The sequence below is a fragment of the Erythrolamprus reginae genome, chromosome 7 (assembly GCF_031021105.1).
Source record: "Erythrolamprus reginae isolate rEryReg1 chromosome 7, rEryReg1.hap1, whole genome shotgun sequence".
Lineage (NCBI taxonomy): Eukaryota > Metazoa > Chordata > Lepidosauria > Squamata > Dipsadidae > Erythrolamprus > Erythrolamprus reginae.
Window position 1 is genome coordinate 52,706,109 of NC_091956.1, and position 21,669 is coordinate 52,727,777.

The 21,669-nt window shown below is 41.0% G+C and overlaps 1 long non-coding RNA gene across 1 annotated transcript; it reads right to left on the reverse strand.

The window, feature by feature from the left end:
* Positions 1–8,704: 8,704 nt before the first annotated feature.
* On the reverse strand, positions 8,705–17,348 carry LOC139170378 (uncharacterized). The gene is made up of 3 exons (XR_011559619.1): positions 17,279–17,348; positions 12,037–12,171; positions 8,705–10,702 (listed from the first exon to the last, which is right to left on the reverse strand). It is a non-coding gene; the product is annotated as an uncharacterized lncRNA (long non-coding RNA).
* Between the last annotated feature and the right edge of the window lie 4,321 nt (positions 17,349–21,669).

Below are 21,669 nucleotides of genomic sequence, written 5' to 3' on the forward strand. Positions count from 1 at the left end.
ATTTATAGTCAGTGCATATCCTAATGGAGCTGTCCCCTTTAACAGGGGTGACTATTGCTATCTCTATTTTCAGGCCATTACACCCTGAAGTTCACCCTTCCAAGCCTACAGAAGAGCTGCCGCTGTGAGATCCTCATGAAACTCTCCGGCTACCTATTGCATTCCTGTTGTTGGCCAAGGCCAGTTCCCTGTCAAGTTCAACCATTTCAAGAGGCTTCACCAGCTCACTGTGGTCATGGCAGCCTTCCAAGCCTCTTGGGCTTGGATTGGTTCGACGTCCTTGGCTTAGGGGTAACTAGAATCAACTCTGTCACCAACCATGAATTTGATAAACTTTTTGAGGAGTTTCAGGATTTATTTATTTATTTATTCATTTATTTATTTATTCATTCATTCATTCATTCATTTATTTGATTTGTATGCCGCCCCTCTCCGTAGCCTCGGGGCGGCTCACAGCAACAATAAAACAATGTACAACAAATCTAATAATAATAAAAAACACTAAAAACCCCATAATTAAAAGCAAACATACATACCATGTATAAACTGTATAGGCCCGGGGGAGATGTCTTAATTCCCCCATGCTTGACGGCAGAGGTGGGTTTTAAGGAGTTTACGAAAGGCAAGGAGGGTGGGGGCAGTTCTAATCTCTGGGGGGAGCTGGTTCTAGAGGGTCGGGGCCACCACAGAGAAGGCTCTTCCCCTGGGTCCTGCCAAACGACATTGTTTAGTCGCCGGGACCCAGAGAAGGCCAACTCTGTGGGACCTAACCGGTCGCTGGGATTCGTGCGGCAGAAGGCGGTCCCGGAGATATTCTGGTCCGATGCCATGAAGGGCTTTATAGGTCATAACCAACACTTTGAATTGTGACCGGAAACTGATCGGCAACCAATGCAGACTGCGGAGTGTTGGTGTAACATGGGCATACCTAGGGAAGCCCATGATTGCTCTCGCAGCTGTATTCTGCATGATCTGAAGTTTCTGAACACTTTTCAAAGGTAGCCCCGTGTAGAGAGCATTACAGTAGTCGAACCTCGAGGTGATGAGGGCGTGAGTGACTGTGAGCAGTGAGTCCCGGTCCAGATAGGGCCGTAACTGGTGCACCAGGCGGACCTGTGCAAACGTCCCCCTCGCCATAGCTGAAAGATGGTTCTCTAATGTCAGCTGGGGATCGAGGAGGACATCCAAGTTGCGGACCCTCTCTGAGGGGGTCAATAATTCACCCCTCAGGGTTATGGATGAACAGATGGAATTGTCCCTGGGAGGCAGAACCCACAGCCACTCCGTCTTGTCTTGGTTGAGTTTGAGTTTGTTGACACCCATCCAGACCCTAACAGCCTCCAGGCACCGGAACATCACTTCCACTGCTTCGTTGACTGGACATGGGGTGGAGATGTACAGCTGGGTATCATCAGCATACTGATAATACCACACCCCATGCCCCTGGATGATCTCACCTTTTTAGCAAAGACCTGGGCAAGTATGTGGGATGTTTTTAGCCTAGACCCCAATGTCGCTCCTATCAGCTTAAAGCCCAGGCATGTGCCTTTGGCCTTGCAGCCAGGGGTGGGCTACTGCCCAAACGATGGGGAACGCAGTGGGGTAGCGAAAATGGAGCTCCACCCCAGAGCATCCAATTTGCACTGAAAGATGTTGAAAGAAAATGCAGGACATCCTGCATAAGCCACGTCCACAGTGTGGTAGTAAAATTTTTGGTAGCCGTTCACTGCTTATGCCCCAAAATTGACATGGAACTTGACAAACCTATTAGGCAGGGGATCCTTGAGCCGGTCGACCAGCAGTTTTGTGGAGGGCTGCAATGTACTGGTTAATGGTCTCCCCCTCCTGCTGCAGTCTCTACCAGAATGTATAGTGCTAGATGACTTTGGAGGAAGTGGGAGCATAGTGGGTCTTCAAAGTTGCTTGTCAATCCTGCTACGGTATGGTGTGTACCAGGGTTGGGTCTGACAACGACCCCATGGTATCAAATACCCTGGGACCTCAGTGATTCCAGAAAAGTGATCTTTTTCTGTTATTGGTCAGACCCAACAGGTCATAAAATTAGTATGATTATGGTTATTATTGTACCTTTACTCAAAATTAATTATGCCCAGACAACATGCTGTTCAGATAGACAGAGAATTTTTTAATGTTTTTTTTAAATGTACCAATAAAACATATTCAAAAATAAATACGATTTTCATCCATGTGATCGTTCCCAGGTTCTCTCTAAGCTTGTTAAAATCGACTTTCTAAAGTCTAAAACACTAATTTGATTGTGTTCTATTGTTTGTGTTTCTATTATATTGAATTTCAATATGATAGGGTCACTCGCCCCTAACATTCTGGCAACTTCAATCCCCTCTATCACTTTTTCTCTGTTAGTAAGAATTAGGTCCAATGTAGCTGTTCCTCTAGTTTTTTCCTCTACTTTTTAGGTGACAAAATTGTCAGCTAGGTTGGTCAGGAATGTGCTCAATCTCCCATTTGATGCAGGGTTTGTCTCCTAGTTTATGTCAAAGATCCCCATTACTACTGTGATATTATTTCCAATGAAACGTTTCTCCAAATTATTAGCTGCCATCTGCCCGCTTTATTTTTCATCCACTGATTCTGATTTTATTCTCAACTGCACCAATTGCATCATTTCTAGTGATGGGCGAACCCAACAGTGTTCGGGTTTGGCAAGTTCGGACGAACTTTACGCAAAATTCAGCTGAACCCGAACCGAACCCGAACGGGGAATCCCACCAAGATTCCAGGGACGGAGCTTTGACGTCACGTATACCGGCAGGTTGCTAAGGACGCCAAGGTGATCACTTCCTGGATTCCATGGAATCCAGGAAGTGATCACCTTGGCGTCCTTAGCAACCTGCCGGTGATGTCAAGGCTCCGCCCCCGGAATCTCCTCGTGGGAGGGATTCCCCATCTCCTTCAAAGGGAGGTCTTCACGTAAAAAGAAACATTGTTATTTTTACAAAAAAGGCCGCTGCAGTGGTGCTGCAAGCAAAGGACGGTTCTTTCACATAAAAATAAACATGTTTATTTTTACATGAAGACCTCCCTTTGAAGGAGCTGGGGAATCCCTCCCATGAAGAGATTCCGGGGGCGGAGCCTTAACATCACTGGCAGGTTGCTAAGGACGCCAAAGTGATCACTTCCTGGATTCCATGGAATCCAGGAAGTGATCACCTTGGCATCCTTAGCAACCTGCCAGTGACATCAAAGCTCCGAACGCCGAACGCGACCCCAAACTTTGTCCAAAGTTTCAAAAAATTTTGGGTTCGGGTCCGGCATACCGAACACCGCAAAATTCGGTACGGACCAGAATTGTGCAGGTTCGGTTCACCCATCACCAATCATTTCCCATCACAGTCACTTTTATCAATAAACAATTGTATAATTTTGATCATATGAACTAGCAACATTCTGAGTGTCTTACTTCCAAGAAACATTATTCTTTACCTCTTTTTTATCCAAATTATGATGTTTGGATTTTGTAAATTAATCCCCAGCTAAACTAGGCTGGAACACCAACTTGGAGAAATGTATTGGCTACCTTTTATCAAAAGTCAGAATATCAGAGTGATGTGCAGCCACTAGGTGTCAGTATTCTTTAAACATACTTTTAGGTTTCTCTCAAAGTATCTAAGAGATATGTACAAGTTAAGACTGTCAGGTCTAAGTTGGAAAGATCTTAATTTCTACTATCTGTTAGAAAAGAGATACAGGGGGGAAAAATCTTATTTACCACCATCTATTGATTATCCAAATTTAGCAACACAAATTCAAATCCTTTCAGAAGGAAATAGTTTTTTCTCCTTAACTATTTTTGCCTTCTTGATTCTAAAAGGGGAATTGAGTTTCTGAGCAAATCTCTAATGCTAAGAAACTTAGCCTCAAGACTTTCATCTCTTCTTCTTGCCTAATGCTGCACAGAAGTGGTAATTAGATAAACATGCACCAGCCTACATGGTGGTTCCAGTCCTTATTTAGCAACATTTGGTAACTATTCAAAGTTAAAAGCGATGCTTTAAAAAAGCCTTAGTGACCAGTCCTTGCATTTCAAACCTTTACAGGATCTCTCTGCTCTTAATTTCACTTGCTTACTTATCCCATGTCAAGATTTCTTCACAGAGAACAAATGCAGTTTATTTGAAGGAAGTAGCAAGAAGCAAAGGAAAACTGAAGTCAGATCATAATTCTAGTCACAATCACATGCTTTCACTTCACAACTTCCTCTCTTAGTGTTGTGGTTAGCTCTGGCCCAGCTCCTGCCCCAAGGAATGTGCAGGTGGATGTGGGGGAAACATCCACATGCCGCAGGCCTGTTTTGCTCCCGATGGAATCTGCCAACGAAGCCTCCTCTGACCAAGGAAGCGTAAGTGACAGGGAAGAGGGGAGTTTGGCAGACAGCCCGGAAGGAGATCAATCATCTGTATCATCCCTGGATTCTGAACAAGAATTAATGACACATCCACGCATGTGTAGAGTGATGCATAGGAGACAACAACTGAAGGATTGTTACAAGAGAAAATGAGGCCACCTGTGATTGGGTGGGGCTGCTGTAATTATTGCTACAGATAAAAATGCAGCTTGGTGTTTTACCCTCATGGCAGTTTATCTGATTCATTGTTTTGTCAAGATTGTGGTTTTTGTGCTGTTCAAGATTGTTTGGGGACTCTCTGGACTTTAGAATTGGACTCAATTTCCCAGTTATTGGATGAGCAATTGGATTGCATTTAACCTGTGCCTTGTGTGTACCAGAAAATCCCTTTGACATTTAAAAAGGGAACTGTTTCTGTTTTTCTGTTTATAAAAGCTTTTGGGTTTTCCTTTTATCGTGTGGTGTGTGTCTTCCTGGACTAATTACCCTGTAATTACAGGTGGTTGAAACAAGCAGTAGAACACTTAGTGACCTAGTTTTTGTCCCCCAATGCCCTCAGTAAATAAGGACTGCCTGTAATGAACATGATCCATTCTAGCCTGTCCTACAAATATAACTGAACTTTGGGAATGAGGTCTTCAGTGTGATTAGAATATTTTGGAGCAGATCCTCTCTAGCTTTCCCTACTGGTACTAGCATCCAACTACATTATCTATGCCATGGCTTTAAAAAAATAGAAATGGCATTTCAAGCCCAACAAAGGATAAGAAATTAGTTGCTCAAGAATCCTCCTATCAACTTGTGGCTCAAAAAACCGCCATTCAAATTAATTCCATAAAGGAAAGCTTTGGAATCAGAGAGAGAGCCCTGTGCCTTCTCCGAAGGGAAAAGATGCAGGTCAGATAATGGACTCAAAAACAGTAGTATTTGAAAATACTTGTTATTTTAGTTCACCTTTGGGAGGGGGGGGGGATAAGGAAAGCCAAATTCTTTTTGTGGGTCCTGTTCCCTAATGAGGTACATCTGGCGGGACCCATAAAAAGGGCCTTCTCTGTGGTGGCTCCCTCCCTTTGGAACATCATCCCTGTGACATTAGACTGCCCCCCCCCAATTTGACTTTCATATAGCCCTGAAGACATGGTTGTGCCAGTGAGCCTGGGGAACCCAGAGTGTGAGGGAGACCATCAAATAGGGTAGATTATTTAATTCTTGCTGTCACAGGAGGGGGTGCATTGTTTTTATTGTTTTTATTTTACTTTATATTATTATTTATTTTGTTGTTTATTTTATTATTTCTATGGTGTGTTTTTACTGTTTGTAAGTTGCCTAGAGTAGTGTTTCCCAACCTTGGCAACTGGAAGATACTTGGACTTCAACTCCCAGAATTCCCCAACCAGCATTCGCTGGCTGGGGAATTCTGGGAGTTGAAGTCCAGATATCTTCAAGTTGCCAAGGTTGGGAAACATTGGCCTAGAGCCTCTGTGAGTTAGTAGGCAGCTACAGAATATACATTTTCTAAAACCAAATGAATAAAATTCTAGAAAGACACTATCTCAAAGAATCCAGGATCCTCAGCAATGGCTGCTCAGCCTAAGGAATAAGGATGGGCCTTACTTCAGACTGTAGACCAGATGAAGTGCTCCTTTGTGCTTTAAGGACAGGAGTGGGTGCCTCACTGTTTGACTAGTTTGCGATCCATTGGTGATGTCACGGTGACATCACCAACCCAGTTCGGTTGGTGCAAGTCCGTGGGTGCCGCCATCATTAAAAAAAAATTTTTTTTTTATTATTTCTGAGCATGTGTAGAAGCAAAGTTTATGGCACTGGGCATGCAGTCGCCATCTTGTTTTCGGCTTTGTTTTCTTTTTGAACTTTTTGGCACTGCACATGCGGGCATGGGGGCAATGCACATACATGCCCACGAGGTGCCCCCATTCAGCATGGGGGAAGTGAACCAGCAGTAAGGTAAATTAGAACCCACCCCTGGATTAAAGACATTGTGAACTGCCTTTCTGGATGCTACAAAAATGAATGGGTCGAATTGATATTTTTCTTGGTTATTTTTTAAAAAAACTATTCTTGGAATGTATTAATTAGATCCTAGGCACAGACAGACAGTTATATTAAAGTACAGTCCTATCAAGAATTGGCAAAGGACACTCCATAGATTTCCTGCTCTGACTGGTTAAGCCCTATATTGGTTTAGTATGAGTCTGGGACTTGTGTGCATGAAGGTTGGGGGAGCCAAGGGCCTGGTCTGTCTGCTCCAGCCTAAAATAGCTAAACACATGGGGTTATGCCCAGCAACTAGGCATCAGCAAGGAGGGAATATGCGTGCACCAGTTTTAAGTGGACAGTAGGATCCCCATCACTGTATGATGAAATCAATCATATTTGTTTTAAGCTGGAATAGCTAAAGATGACTTTAAGATGCTCAGATGTGAACACAAATGAGAGAAATGAACATCATGAGAACTAATCTAATCACTAACTTAATTCTACGTAGCTTCTTCTCTGGCAACAATGCACTGCTAACCAGAGCATACAAAACATTTGTTAGATCAATTCTAGAATACAGGTCATTTGTCTGGAACCCGCACTGAATATCAGACATTAATACAATCTAGAGAGTCCAGAAATATTTCACAAGAAGAATGCTTCACTCCTCCACTCACAACAAAATACCTTATTCCACCAGACTTGAAATATTGCGATTAGACAATTTACAACTACGTCACCTCTGATCTCATCTAAATGTAGTTCTTTATCTTTATTAGATTTATATGCTGACCCTCTCCGTAGACTCGGAGCAGCTCACAACAAAATAATAATAGTGCAACAAATCTAATATTAAAAACATATTAAACCCATAATTAAAACCATACAACACAATCATACCAGGCGTAAACTATATAAGCCTGGGGTATCTCAATTCCCCCATGCCTGGCGACATACGTGGGTCTTTAACAATTTACAAAAGGTGAGGAGGGTGGGGGCGGTTCTAATATCTGGGGGGAGTTGATTCCAGAGGGCAGGGACCGCCACAGAGAAGGCTCTTCCCCTGGGGCCTGCCAGACGACATTGTTTAGTCGACGGGACCCGGAGAAGGCCAACTCTGTGGGATCTTATTGGTCGCTGGGATTTGTGCGGCAGAAGACGGTTCTGAAGGTATTCTGGTCCGATGCCATGTAGGGCTTTATAGGTCATTATCCACACTTTGAATTGTGACCAGAAACTAATCGGCAACCAATGCAGGCCGCAGACTGTTGAAGAGACATGGGCAAATCTGGGTAGCCCCACGATAGATCTCGCAGCCGCATTCTGCACGATCTGGAGTATCTGAACACTCTTTAAAGGTAGCCCCATGTAGAGAGCATTGCAGTAGTCAAACCTCGAGGTGATGAGGGCATGAGCGACTGTGAGTAATGACTCCCTGTCCAAATAGGGTCACAACTGGTGCACCAGGCAAACCTGTGCAAACGGCCTCCTCGCCACAGCTGATGGTGCTCTAATGTTAGCTGTGGATCAAGGAGGATGTCAAGTTGCGAACCCTCTCAAAGGGCGTCAATAATTCCCCCCCCCAAGGGTGATGGACAGACAGATGGAATTGCCCTTGGGAGGCAAAACCCACAGCCCCTCCGTCTTGTCAGGGTTGAGTTTGAGCCTGTCAGGGTTGAGTTTGAGTTCATAAAATCATATCCCAAAATGTCCTTCCTGTTAATGATTACTTCACTTTCAACCACAACATACACGAGCATGGAATAGATTCAAACTAAACGCAAACTGAAGAAAATACAACTTCAGCGATAGAGTGATCAATGCCTGGAATGACTCTGTGACTCTGACTCTGTGGTTTCTTCCCCAAATCCCCAAAAACTTTAACTTTAGATTGTCTACAGTTGACCTCTACCTGTTTCTAAGAGGTCTGTAAGGGGTGTGCATAAGCGCACCATTGTGCCTATTGTTCCTGTCTCACTGTCCTATTTTCTTTTATCATCACTTTTTACTTATGTTATGTTTATACAAACTACTACTATCCTATACATGTTTGACAAATAAGTAAGTAAGTAAGTAAGTAAGCAAGCAATTAAGTAAGTAAGTAAACAAACAAACTGCAGAGTTATTCAACCTTGGCAACTTTAAGACCTATAGACATCAACTCCCAGAATTCCCCAGTCAGACAAGAGCCTGGGGAATTCTGGTACTTGAAATTCTTAAAGTTGCCAATGTTGGACACCCCTGACTTCCTGATTTCTATTCTGTGATTAGTGGGACCCGAACGTGAGCACTTTGAAAAAAAGTATTTTTCCAGTAAGGTTTCTTTTAAGGGTGTTTTATAGAAATTACATTCCATTGTAAATATAGGTCTTCCTTGGATTGTTTTTTTTAAAAAAATGCCGGCATCTTTGTTTCCTCTCCCCTAACTGGGTGCTTGGCTGACATCCCAGTCATAAATGAATGTTGTCATGGTTGCTGAAGCAAAGAAAAAACAACAATCCTTGGATTGAATGAGCATGATTCATTCTTGTTTCTTTCCATCAACGGGTCTTCTGTATTCAGAGGCAAAATGGCAAGCAGCCAGATTTTCCAAGATCCTCAATGATATGAAGAGTTTTAAGAGATGATGAAGTCCAAGGAAGGAGGCAAAGAAAGCTTGCAGCCTTTCCTTCCGTCTGCACAGAATATTTCTATTTTAGTAGTAGTAGAAAAAAGCCACTATCTTCATCTGACACAGTTGCAGTTACTAACTAAAGACATATATCTAGGCATGCATAGGAATATGTGACGTAAGCAAAAGTAAGAATAATTCACCTCTGACTTTTAGGTTCTGGTAATAGTGACACTGACCTTTTAAATTGTTCATCCATTCTAATTAAAGGACAAATATTTATTAAAAATAGAGAAGGAAACATTTGTTTTAAATAAGCCAGAAATGACTGAGCATTACGCAGATTATTTACAGGGACACTTTTAATATCTTGGACTAGTTCCCAGACTCATCTTTCTATTTTTGGCTCTGCTTGGTTCCAGTGGTAAGTGAAAGTGAGAATAACATTGTATTTCTAGATGTAACTGTAATAATCCTTGGAAGATACACCTGGAAATATCTCTTCCAAATTGTGTGCATGGTGAATGTTACCAGGATATTAAATTATGTGGTGGACATGTGGGGAGGTCAGATATTTCTGGGGGGGAAATGGAAATGGGTAAAAGAAATTACTTTAGTGGAGATAAAATTTGAACCGGAAATTTTTATATGAATGATTGATAGCAACATTAAAAAAGAGGATAAATATCTTATTATACACGATTACTGCTGCTAAAATATGCTATGCCCAAAATTGGAAAAAGGACCACATACCCACAAATATACATATTATAAATAAAATAATGGAATTGGCTGAAGTGAATAGGTTAATTATGTGGATTAAAGAGAGAGAAGATACAGTCTTCTACAAAATCTGGGACAAATGGTATAATTAGCTACAAAAAAAGGAATCGCAAAAAGGAATTTTATCAACATTGAAATTAAGACCTTTTTTCCTTAATTCAGTCAGGCCATAATATTTATAGACTAGAGCTGCTTTGTTAGCCTTGTTTCTTTCAGTATTATTGTTTCTATACCTTTAAAGTTTTTTTTCCCCTTAAGAAACATTTTTATTATAACTTTAAAATGGAAAGAGGTATTGAAATTTTTCTGTTTGTTTTTAAGAAATACTGTATAGTTAATTTAGGAAAGCGTGAAAATACAGATATGGTAATCTGCAAGTTAAATATTATATTGTAAATCTATAAAATATAATAAGGAAAGAAGGTAAGAGCAAAATATCTCTCCAATTGTTACTTTATTTTACTTTTGTTATTCTGAATTTCTTCTTGTTTTTCTTTTTTGTATTTTTATTTCTTTTCTTTTTTTTTCTTCAAATGTGTTTATATCTGTTTTTTTATTTCAGTTTTGTATTGTGCATTATTATTATTTTTAAAGAGAAAAGTCATCTTATTTGTATTCCCCCTTGAAGACATTTCTGCTCTCTCTCCAAATTTCTATGGGGAGTTTGGGGGCTTCTTGGAGAATATGAGGTGAGTTATGGAGTTGCTTATGAGGAAAATAAATAAATTAAACAAAACTGAACATCATTGAATAAGTGAGGCAGGAGGTCTTATTCTTGGCATGTAGGAGATTTCAGTGAAGAGAAAATGGCAACTGCGTTGATAGTCTTTGTGGATCTACCAGACTTTGTGTAACTCCTCAAACACACCATCAGCACACTTTCACATTGTCATTTTACTGATGTATGAGGGATTACCTTGTTCCTGAAGGGAAAAAAATAAAATCAAAGATAAACACAATAAGTTTGCAAGCTCCACTTTTTATTAGCAGCTTACATGTATTCTTAACGCTTTGCTGTGTGTCATAAAGTCACTGATGAATCAATAGACAAAGAGTTCTCCTGTTATTCTGACTAGGGAAGAAACAATATGTCCATTTATCATTTAAGATTGTTTTATTATTAAATTTCATTTCTGCCTCTCCGTTTTTATAAACATCCAGACAGTGTTCCCTCTAATTTTTTTTTTTTTGGGGGGGGGGGGGCGGAAAAGTATAGTGTCTGAGCGGCAGTCCCTTCGGGACTGGGCGGCACAGAAATAATAAATAAATAAATAAATAAATAAATAAACAAACAAACAAACAAACAAACAAACAAACAAATAAAAAACCCACCCTGTTTTGCCTCAGAGAATTTCAAAATAAAATACTGTACTGTGTGTCTATAACAGTGAGCTCATAATAGGGCAACTCTATCAATATCAAAATGCCAATTATTAAATAGTTGAGCTAGTTTCAAACTAGATTTTGATTTTCTTTCTCTCTTCCTTACTCTCATTCTTTTTCTTTCTCTTTTGCTTCCTCTCTTTTTTCTATCTGTTTCTCTCTCTTCCTTTCTTCCTCTCTTCCTCTCTCTCTCCTTCCCTCTCACTCTTTCCCTCTCGGCTTCTGGACAGGTTTGGAAAACTCTGAGTTGATGATGATTTTTAAGTGAGCGATTGCTCACTGCTCAACTTACAGGGAACTATGCATCCAGACCAAGAAACCAGCTCCACAGAATTGCTAAATTTACTTTTATTGATATTGGCCACAAAACATTTTTTTGCAAATCTGTCTTATACCTCCTTCTCCTTCTTACATTTTGATGAATTTGTTCTCAACCGTTCTAATGATGCGACCCCTTAATACAGTTCCTCACGTTGTGGTGACACCCAACTATAAGTCTACTGCCAATTCTCCCAACAGAGCTTTAAACTGATTGGCAGGAAAGTCAGAGGGACACCCCCACTGTAAATGCCTGGTTAGTCAGATTGTAAAAATATGTTCCTAGGTGCCAGAATAGAAGCTTTACTTCCTAACACCATGGGAAAATTGACTTTTCCCATGGTCTTAGGTGACTCCTGTGAAACAATCATTCGATCCCCAGAGGGCTTCGGACCCCCAGGTTGAAAACCACTGAATTAGGAGATGTCTATCTGAGTTGCTTACATATAGTATCTGTCTGTTGTGGATTTAAAAATATTTGTATCTTTTATTCCCTAGATCTTGCATCATGCATTTATCCCTCAGGATCATCTTCTTTACCTTCATAACAACTTACATTAATATATTTCAGTTTTTGCCAAGTTGTCTCCATTCTTTCATCTTATCGGTAATTCAAAATGCCACCGTCATCTATAGAGTTCTTCTACCCATTTCTTCTGAAGCCTAAAACTGGTACTCCTGTCGAGGGCATCTGTAAAAAGGAAGAGTTAAGTCATTGTACAAATAGATAATTTCATTTCAGTTGTGACATCATGACACAACTGAGGCATTTCCCAAATGAAATCTTGACATATGTGATGCCATCATGTTTTCTGCTTAAGAAAGGAGAAAAACACCACAAATTTCTGATATTACAAGGTTTCAGATTGTCTGGGAGCCTTTGCATCGTATCTGAAATGTGAGCACCTCTTTCCTGCTGATATATTTGTCCAGATGGTTCAGGAAAACTTATATTTGTAGATGGGCTGTCAAATTGGAGGTAAGCAGTTCCAACCTTAGGTACAATTTCCTGTTATGGTTGCACTTCTAAAATGTCAGCTTCTCATAATCCAATTTGTCCCCCTTTCATTCCAGTCCCAATGAAAATTTGCAGTGATTTTAATACTTGTATATCTTTAGTTCATTGTATTTGACCAACCTTTTCGTGACCTTTCTTTTCTGAGAAAGATGTAGGATTAGAAATAAGAAACACAGTTGGGGGAGGGGAAATACAATATGAAAACCTATTGACATTCTTGAATACCCGAGAGGTTGAATTTCTCTATTGCTAAATTCAGAAACATTTTGGAGTTTCAGGAGCTTCAGAAAAATATTATCTGTTAAACTCTCTATAAAGAGGGCTTATTTCTTCCAGAGTTCTGCAGGACAGTAAATATGCCACGTTTCCCTGAAAATAAGATCTATCCCCAAACTAAGGTCTAGCATGTTTTATGCATGCAGTTAATACAGTGATACCTTGTCTTACGAACTTAATGGGTTCCGGGATGAGATACGTAAGGTGAAAAGTTCGTAAGATGAAACAATGTTTCCCATAGGAATCAATGGAAAAATGAATAATGCGTGCAAGCTCAAAACTCACCCCTTTTACCCATTACTGCCGGCATTCGGATCCTTTTTCAGGGGCGGGTGGCGGCGGGGGAGGTGGATGTGGCATTCCTGGCACTGCTTCTGCTTCTCAAAGGGAAACCGCCGCCGCCACCGCCGCCACCGCCGCCACCGCCGCCACCGCCGCCACTATCCTCTTGTCCTGGCAAGAGGGATGGAATCCGCTGGGACATGGCAGCCCCACCCTTTGGGAGGGGGGGCTGGAGCAGAGGGGCGGCTGCAAAGGGGCTGGCTCAGTGAAAGCGCTCCCAGTGAAGGGGCTGTGAGAGGGTTTTCTTTGAGTGCTTCAGGAACGCCTGCCCCGCCCCTCTCACAGACCCTTCACTGGAAGCACTTTCATTCAGGGCTGTCAGTGAAAGGTCTGCAGGAAAGGTGGGGCAGGCATTCGCAAAGTGCTCGTAGAAAGCACTCTTGCAGCCGCTTCACTGGGAGCGCTTTCTCCGAACACTTCCAGAATGCCCGCCCTGCCTCTCCTGCAGCCCCTTCACTGACAGCCCTGAACGAAAGCCCTATCAGCGAAGGGGCTGCAGGAGAGCAAAGCGGCTGTGAGAGCGCTTTCTCCGAGCGCTTTGGGAACACCTGCCCCACCTTTCCTGCAGTGCCCAGAGAAAGGAAAATGCTCCGTTCACTCTGGGCTGCCAAAGCCTCCTTAAGCGCCATCCAAAGGCTCTTCTGGCAGCCCAGAAAAGCCCAGGATGGCCAGGATTAAAGGGAGAATGGAAGGAAACTGGCCAGGCCTTCATACCGCTCTCAAATTTCCTGGGAAATTTTTCCGGGCTCGGTTCTTAAGTAGAGGCAAAAAAATCTTGAACACCTGGTTCTTATCTAGAAAAGTTCTTAAGTAGAGGTACCACTGTATAGCCAAAATAACATTCCTCTCTCAGAGAGTCAAGGTCATCTTGCCCTGGCACCTGGAGTTGGATGACTGGGAGGCATCTCCAATTTGATTGGACCATGTGATGGGCATGTGGGTGCTGGGCAGGGACTTGAACTTTCCCTTGGATGGGGAAAACCTGGAATTCTTCAGATTTGGGGTTTCCCAGTTGTGCCAAAATGACACATCTAATAAAATGGAATCTTAGAGGAAGTTCGAGCCTTGGAGTTTTATTTTGTTGGAGGTGTTATTTGGAACCCTGACATTAGATACTTTTGGAAGAAAAAGTGCTAGCTTTAAAAGTTTTTAAATGTTACATTATTACTTTGTTTATTGCTTACCTGAAGAAAAGAGAGAATGAATAGAGATACTTTAAACATGTGACTTGTCTAAAATAATACCGCTTTATTGGTAAATACTTTAATTGGTTTGGAAGTTGATTGTTCCAAGTGTTTTTAAGTGGCTGAGCTCTTTAATTGTAAGTGGGTGTGTTTCAAATACTCTGTTGTAACCTTTGAACTGATTTAGTGCAAATAGCTTACTTTTAAATAGGATTATTTCCAACATGCAATGTTTGTTGAGGTTGCATCATAGGTGCTCTCTTTGTTTACACAGAGAGCTAGAGTTATAAAAGAAGAGGAAGGCAAATATGGAAAAAATTACTCTATTTCTTCATTTGTTTTGACACACAAAGCTGCACTCTGTTCACAATTTCTATATATTTTCTGGTATTTTTATTTCCTGAGTCCTACAGTACATGAAGATTGGCAGAATTAAGCTAGCTGGATATTTCATTATTTTAAATCAGTAATGTTGTTGTTGTTGTTGCTGTTGTTATTATTATTTTTATTATTAATTAGATTTGTATACTGCCCCACTCTGAAGACTCAGGGTGGCTCACAGGATACAATACAAAACAGTGAATACAAAACAAATCTAATTAATTAAAAAACTACGCAAGCTAAAACCCCAGTTTATTAAAATCAATCAAACAATTCAATTACAGTCATACATCACATTTATTGCCAGGGGGTCTAGATCTAATTACCCCAAGCCTGGCGACATGTGAGTCTTGAGACTCTTGCGAAAGGCAAGGAGGGTGGGGGCAGTGCGAATCTCTAGGGGGAGCTGATTCCAGAGAGCCGGGCCCCCCACAGAGAAGGCTCTTCCCCAAGCCCTGCCAAATGACATTGTCTGGTTGACCGGACCTGGAGAACGCAAACTCTGTGGGACCTAACTGGCCACTGGGATTCATATGGCAGAAGGCGGTCCCGTAAGTAATCTGGCCCGATGCATGTAGGGCTTTGTAGATTACTATCAACACTTTGAATTGTGTCCGGAAACTGTTGTACATACTCTTGATCAGTTGGAGGATGATGAAGATATTGAGGACTCTGATTCAGATAGTGTTTATGAATTAGTGGGGGGCCCGGGGTTACAGGTAGTAGAACAGGTGGGAGGCCAGCCATAGGATGGGGCTATGAGTTCAGGATCTAGTGAGGGAGAATCAGAAGCGCGCTGGGTTAACCCTAAATTCAGAAGGATTCAGAAACGTAGAGAGCAAAGGTCTGGAAGAAGATATTAAGGAGAGGAATGGGTTAAATATTGTAGTGAGGTATTTGGCATGTTAGGGGGCTAGTGGAGAAGAAGGGTGGAGTTTCAACGTTGCTGAAAAGAAATATGAAGGGGTTTTTCGCCACGCTAAAGTAAGCCAAAGAATTTTGTATTGTATTTAGTCAGTGCTGCTGTTTTTTTATGTAGTTAGGAAATAAATCTTGTCTAAGTGAAGCAGGAAAAGGAATGTGAGAAATGTGTCTGAGAGAGAGATAACGGACCAAGTGATGTCTGGAAGGTGTTAAAATACAGAAGAGCAGAGAAATAAACGGAGTTGCTTTATTCATGAAATGATGCATTTAATGAGAGTTACAGTATTTGTAATTACTAAACTTCTACCAGAAACCAGAACAGAAACCAATCGGCAACCAATGCAATTCAACCTTGGCAACTTTAAGACTTGTGGACTTCAACTCTCAAAATTCTGATTGGCTGATGGGAAATTCTGAGCTGTCTACAGGCTTAAAGTTGCCAAGGTTGGACACCACTGCTCTAAATAATACATTGTCCATGGGCTTTCCCTAATTTACCAGGCAAGTTTTCCATATCTATAAAGATACTTAACATAGGAGGAATGATGAGTTGCTGGTGGAATAAAAATGTTACAGGACCTTAGTTTGCCAAACGGTGCTTTAATTCTCCTTTCAGGGAAGGGTACATTTCTGTCTGTACATTCATCTGGAGATATTGCATTTCCTTGTGAGCTTCCAAAAATGCTGGATTGCAGAAAGGAGCATATATTTAACCCACCTATCTTATTTCTGTAAGAATTTATCGCTAGCACAAAGGTCATTCAGGTACTAAGAAATAATATGCTGTTGCCATGGGAAGGCAATGAACTGTTACTATGGCAACATGGAATAGCTGAGCAAGTTGTTGTGTAAACTGAAACTGCAAACATATATTGTCAAAAACATTGGTGGTATTAACACTGTCCTTCTCTTGAAAAACATTGATGCTTGAACAGGTTCTGCAATATTATTTTATGGACAACATAATAAGTATGTAAGACCCACTGAGAATAGAATAGAATAGAATAGAATTCTTTATTGGCCAAGGGTGATTGAACACACAAGGACTTTGTCTTGGTACATACTAGTTGCAGTCTCCAAACACTTTTCAAGGGCAGCCCCCTGTAGAGTGCATTGCAGTAGTCAAGGCAAGAGGTGATAAAACCATCATCAAAAAAGCACAACAAAGAATGTTCTTTCTGCACCAACTCAGGAAGCTCAATCCAACAAGACAGACATAGACTTCAGATGATAATTAGAACTGCAGAAAAAACAATACTACCAACCTGTGTTCCATTGAGAACCTGTATACTGCATGAGTCAAAAAGAGGGCTGTGAAAATATTACCGACCCCTCATATCTTGGACATAAATTGTTCCCTCAAAATGAAGCCATAGAGCAGTGATGGTGAACCTTTTTTGGCTCAGGTGCCAAAAAGGAGTGTGCATGCGCAGGCCCACATCCATAATGAAATGGCTTCAACCCCACACATGCATACAAGTCCCGTGCTGCCCACCACGCATACACACAGGCCTCACTGAAGCCTCTGGACTTCCAGAAGGCCTCTTGGGCTGTTTTTTGCTCTCCCCAAGGTTCAGGAAAGCCTCCTGAAGCCTGCGGACAGCGAAAAACAGCCCAATGAGCTAACTGGAAGTTTGGAAATGAAACAGAAGTAGAGGTGTCTTACTACTTACATTCAGACAGTTGCAACCATGCCTCACACACCTCGGCCTATTTCTTCTGCAGCCGGCAAGGCTTTTCTGAAGGCCTTTGTGAGCCGATAACAGAACTTCAGATCAATCCAGAGCTCTGTTATCAGCTGCAGAGGTCTTCAGGAAAGCCTTGCCTGCTGCAGAAGAAATGGACGGCAGTGGCTGTAACTATCCAAAACTGAAGAAGTTACTGAAGACCTCTGACAGCAAAAAGGAGGCAGGGGGTGATGAGCACAGGCTACAAAAATGGTGGAAGGTATTAAGCATAAAACCTATCAGGAAAGACTTAACGAACTCAATCTGTATAGTCTGGAGGACAGAAGGGAAAGGGGAGACATGATCGAAACATTTAAATATGTTAAAGGGTTAAATAAGATTCAGGAGAGAAGTGTTTTCAATAGGAAAGTGAACACAAGAACAGCGGGGCACAATCTGAGGTTAGTTGGGGGAAAGATTAGAAGTAATGTGAGAAAATATTATTTTACTGAAAGAGTAGTAGATGCTTGGAACAAACTTCCAGCAGACGTGGTCGGTAAATCCACAGTAACTGGATTTAAACATGCCTGGGATAAACATAGATCCATCCTAAGATAAAATGCAAGAAATACTATAAGGGCAGACTAGATGGACCGTGAGGTCTTTTTCTGCCATCAATCTTCTATGTTTCTAGCACAAATGAACTTATGGTTGGCTCATTGGGCAATTTTTCTCCATCACCAGGCTTCAGGAGGCTTTCCTAAAGCCTTGGAAGAGCGAAAATGGCTGAAAAGAAGGCCAAAAATCAGCTGGCCATGAGCACGTATATGTGTTTGAGCTGACACAGAGCAACGCCTCGCAGGCCCTCATGGCTCCATGTGCCACCTGTGGCACTTGTGCCATAGGTTCCCTATCACTGCTATAGAGCACTACACACCTGAACAACGAACACAAGAACAGTTTTTCCCCTGAATGCTATTAAATCTGCTAAACAAATAATTGCCTCAACACTGTCAAACTATTTACCAAGTCTTGACTACTATTAATCTTCTCATCGTTCCTGTCACCCATTTCCTCCCACTTCTGACTGCATAACTATAACTTTGTTGTTTGTGTCCTTATGATTTATATGGGCTGTTTCCTAATGTGATTTGATTGCTTATTTATATGCTATGACAGTGTTTGTGAACCTTTAGGCACTGAGTGCTGAAATGGGAATGTGTATGTGCGCATGGGAAAGTGCCGGAAACCAGGAGAGCAGCTTCCTGGTGTGCATATGTGGGAATGCCAGAAACCAGGAGAGCAGTTCCCCAGTGTGCATGAAAAGGCTGTGAAGCTGAGCTTCCGGTTTCTGGTGTGCACATGCATGATAATCACCTGGTCCTCTGGTTTGTAGTGCGCATGCCAGGGAGCTGCTCTGAAAGTTTCCAGTGCTTTCAGTTTCCAGTGCTCTCCCACATATGAAGACCAGCTGGCCCGCATGTACATGCGTGCTGGAACCCAGAAGAGCAACAGGCAACAGCTGGTGTGCCCGTCATTATGGCACTAGGCCAGTGTTTCCCAACCTTGGCAACTTGAAGATATCTGGACTTCAACTCCCAGAATTCCCCAGCCAGCTGGCTGGGGAATTCTGAGAGTTGAAGTCCAGATATCTTCAAGTTGCCAAGGTTGGGAAACACTGCACTAGGCTATAAACCAGTGGACTGTAAACTCTAGCTGTGCCTTAGCCAAGAAGACAGCTTGGTGACTTTGGGCCAGTCATTCTATCTCGGCACAGCCCACCTCACAAAATTATTATTGTGGGAAAAAATAGGAGGAGGCAGGTGTATTTTATATGTTCACTGCCTTTAGTTATTTGTAAAAATAATAATAATAAATTATTATTATCTGCACAGTAAAAAAATGGCCAGGAGAAGATGGCAATGAAAACATAGAAACATAGAAGACTGACGGCAGAAAAAGACCTCATGGTCCATCTAGTCTGCCCTTATACTATTTCCTGTATTTTATCTTACAATGGATATATGTTTATCCCAGGCATGTTTAAATTCAGTTACTGTGGATTTATCGACTACGTCTGCTGGAAGTTTGTTCCAAGGATCTACTACTCTTTCAGTAAAATAATATTTTCTCATGTTGCTTTTGATCTTTCCCCCAACTAACTTCAGATTGCGTCCCCTTGTTCTTGTGTTCACTTTCCTATTAAAAACACTTCCCTCCTGAACCTTATTTAACCCTTTAACATATTTAAATGTTTCGATCATGTCCCCCCTTTTCCTTCTGTCCTCCAGACTATACAGATTGAGTTCATTAACTTAGTCAATGATTGCGATTTTATGAAGCCATTTCTTTCTTTCTTTCTTTTTCTTTTTTCCTTTTTACAATTTACATATCAATAAACATTTTAACAGTATTGTGTCATATGTTTCATACAGTTATTTATATTAATTTCTATACATCTTTATTTCTCTGTTCTACCACTTACTCCACACCTCTTAACATCCAGAAGCCATTTTCAAGGGTGTCCTCACATGCTGTCAATATTCAAAATGGCTCACTTGACCTGCAGGAAAGCTGTAAGCAATTAAGAACTCTCTGCTATGCATTAGATTTTTATATGATTTTACTGTTTGCCATCAGCTTCCCTGCAAATTATGTGAAACATTTATTTCTAGCGTAACAATATACTTTCACACATCTCCTGAAGCATAATAGAGGACATTAACTCATGCTCTAATTACCACTGCTTAAATTTATTACACAAAACACTGTTGTTTGGTTTCAGCTGCTTTGTATATTTTTAAAGGTGCTACATTTATCCTTGGCATATGGCCAGTAACTCCAGTGGTAACAATTCTATGTGTCCGTCGGTCCCCCTTTCATTAGAAAACCATACATTCTGCCTCTGAGGCCTGTTATGCAGATAGTTAGCAGATGTCCATCACTTAATCGCCATGCCAGGAAATGTTCCTTCATATACTGAAGTTACATAGTTTGCATATAGTATCACATGTTCAGTGTAGAAATGGCAAATGTTATATTGTTTTGGTTTGAACTTCAGATCATCTTAATTCCTTCTAATTTATTTCTGTCTGTCTGGCTGCAAAAAGAGTAGGACCAATAAAGGAGAAGCCTGCTTTGTAAGCCAAATTATTCAAACTTGTAAGAAAATATAGAATACAGTGTTCCCTCGATTTTCGCGGGTTCGAACTTCGCAAAAAGTCTATACCACGGTTTTTCAAAAATATTAATTAAAAAATACTTTGCGTTTTCCCCCCCTATACCACGGTTTTTCCTGCCTGATGACGTCATATATCATCACCAAACTTTCATCCACCTTTAATAAATATTTTTTTTAATAAACTTTAATAAAGAAACATGGTGAGTAATAATCTAAAAGGTTGCTAAGGGAATGGGAAATTGCAATTTAGGGATTTAAAGGGATGGTTTGTGATACTGTTCGTAGCCAAAAATAGTGTATTTACTTCCGCATCTCTACTTCGCGAAAATTCAACTTTCGTGGGCGGTCTCAGAACGCATCCCCCGCGAAAATCGAGGGAACACTGTAGAATAGAATAGAATTTTATTGGCCAAGTGTGATTGGACACACAAGGAATTTGTCTTGGTGCATATGCTCTCAGCGTACATAAAATAAAATATACATTTGTCAAGAATCATGTGGTACAACACTTAATGATTGTCATAGGGTTCAAATAAGCAATGAAGAAGCAATATTAATAAAAATCTTAGGATATAAGCAACAAGTTACAGTCATACAGTCAACATGGGAGGAAATGGGTGATAGGAATGATGAGAAAAACTAGTAGAAAGTCTGACAGTGTTGAGGGAATTATTTGTTTAGTAGAGTGATGGCGTTCGGAAAAAAACTGTTCTTGTGTCTAGTTGGCTTGGTGTGCAGTGCTCTGTAGCGACGTTTTGAGGGTTATTTAAGTTTATATTAATACACTGCCCGAAAACCAGCTTCTAAATATTGCATACATCACAAACAGAATTCAAAGGATTTTTAAAAAAAGAAAACAAGTATTTAAAATTGAGTTGCATCTGACTTTCAGCAGGAATGATTAAAGACAAAGGTTTTATTGTGCTGTAGCTGTGCCTGGGTCATGGAAAAATATGGGGATTCAGAAATCATTTTAGTCTACTACTCATTCAACTTTTTTCTTCAATAAAAAAACATTATTACATTGAGAAAAAGGTTTTGGATTTTTAATGCCAGCAGGGGATTGAATTTTTAAGAAGGAATGGTCAGCAAGCCTGCTTTAAGAACAAATTTTGTAAATTTGTCTTGTAAGCTGATAACATTTTGTATTTACATGGCCCTCTTTGCATAATACCATGAAAGGAAAAGGAGAGCAAGGGAAAGTATGCATATGTAC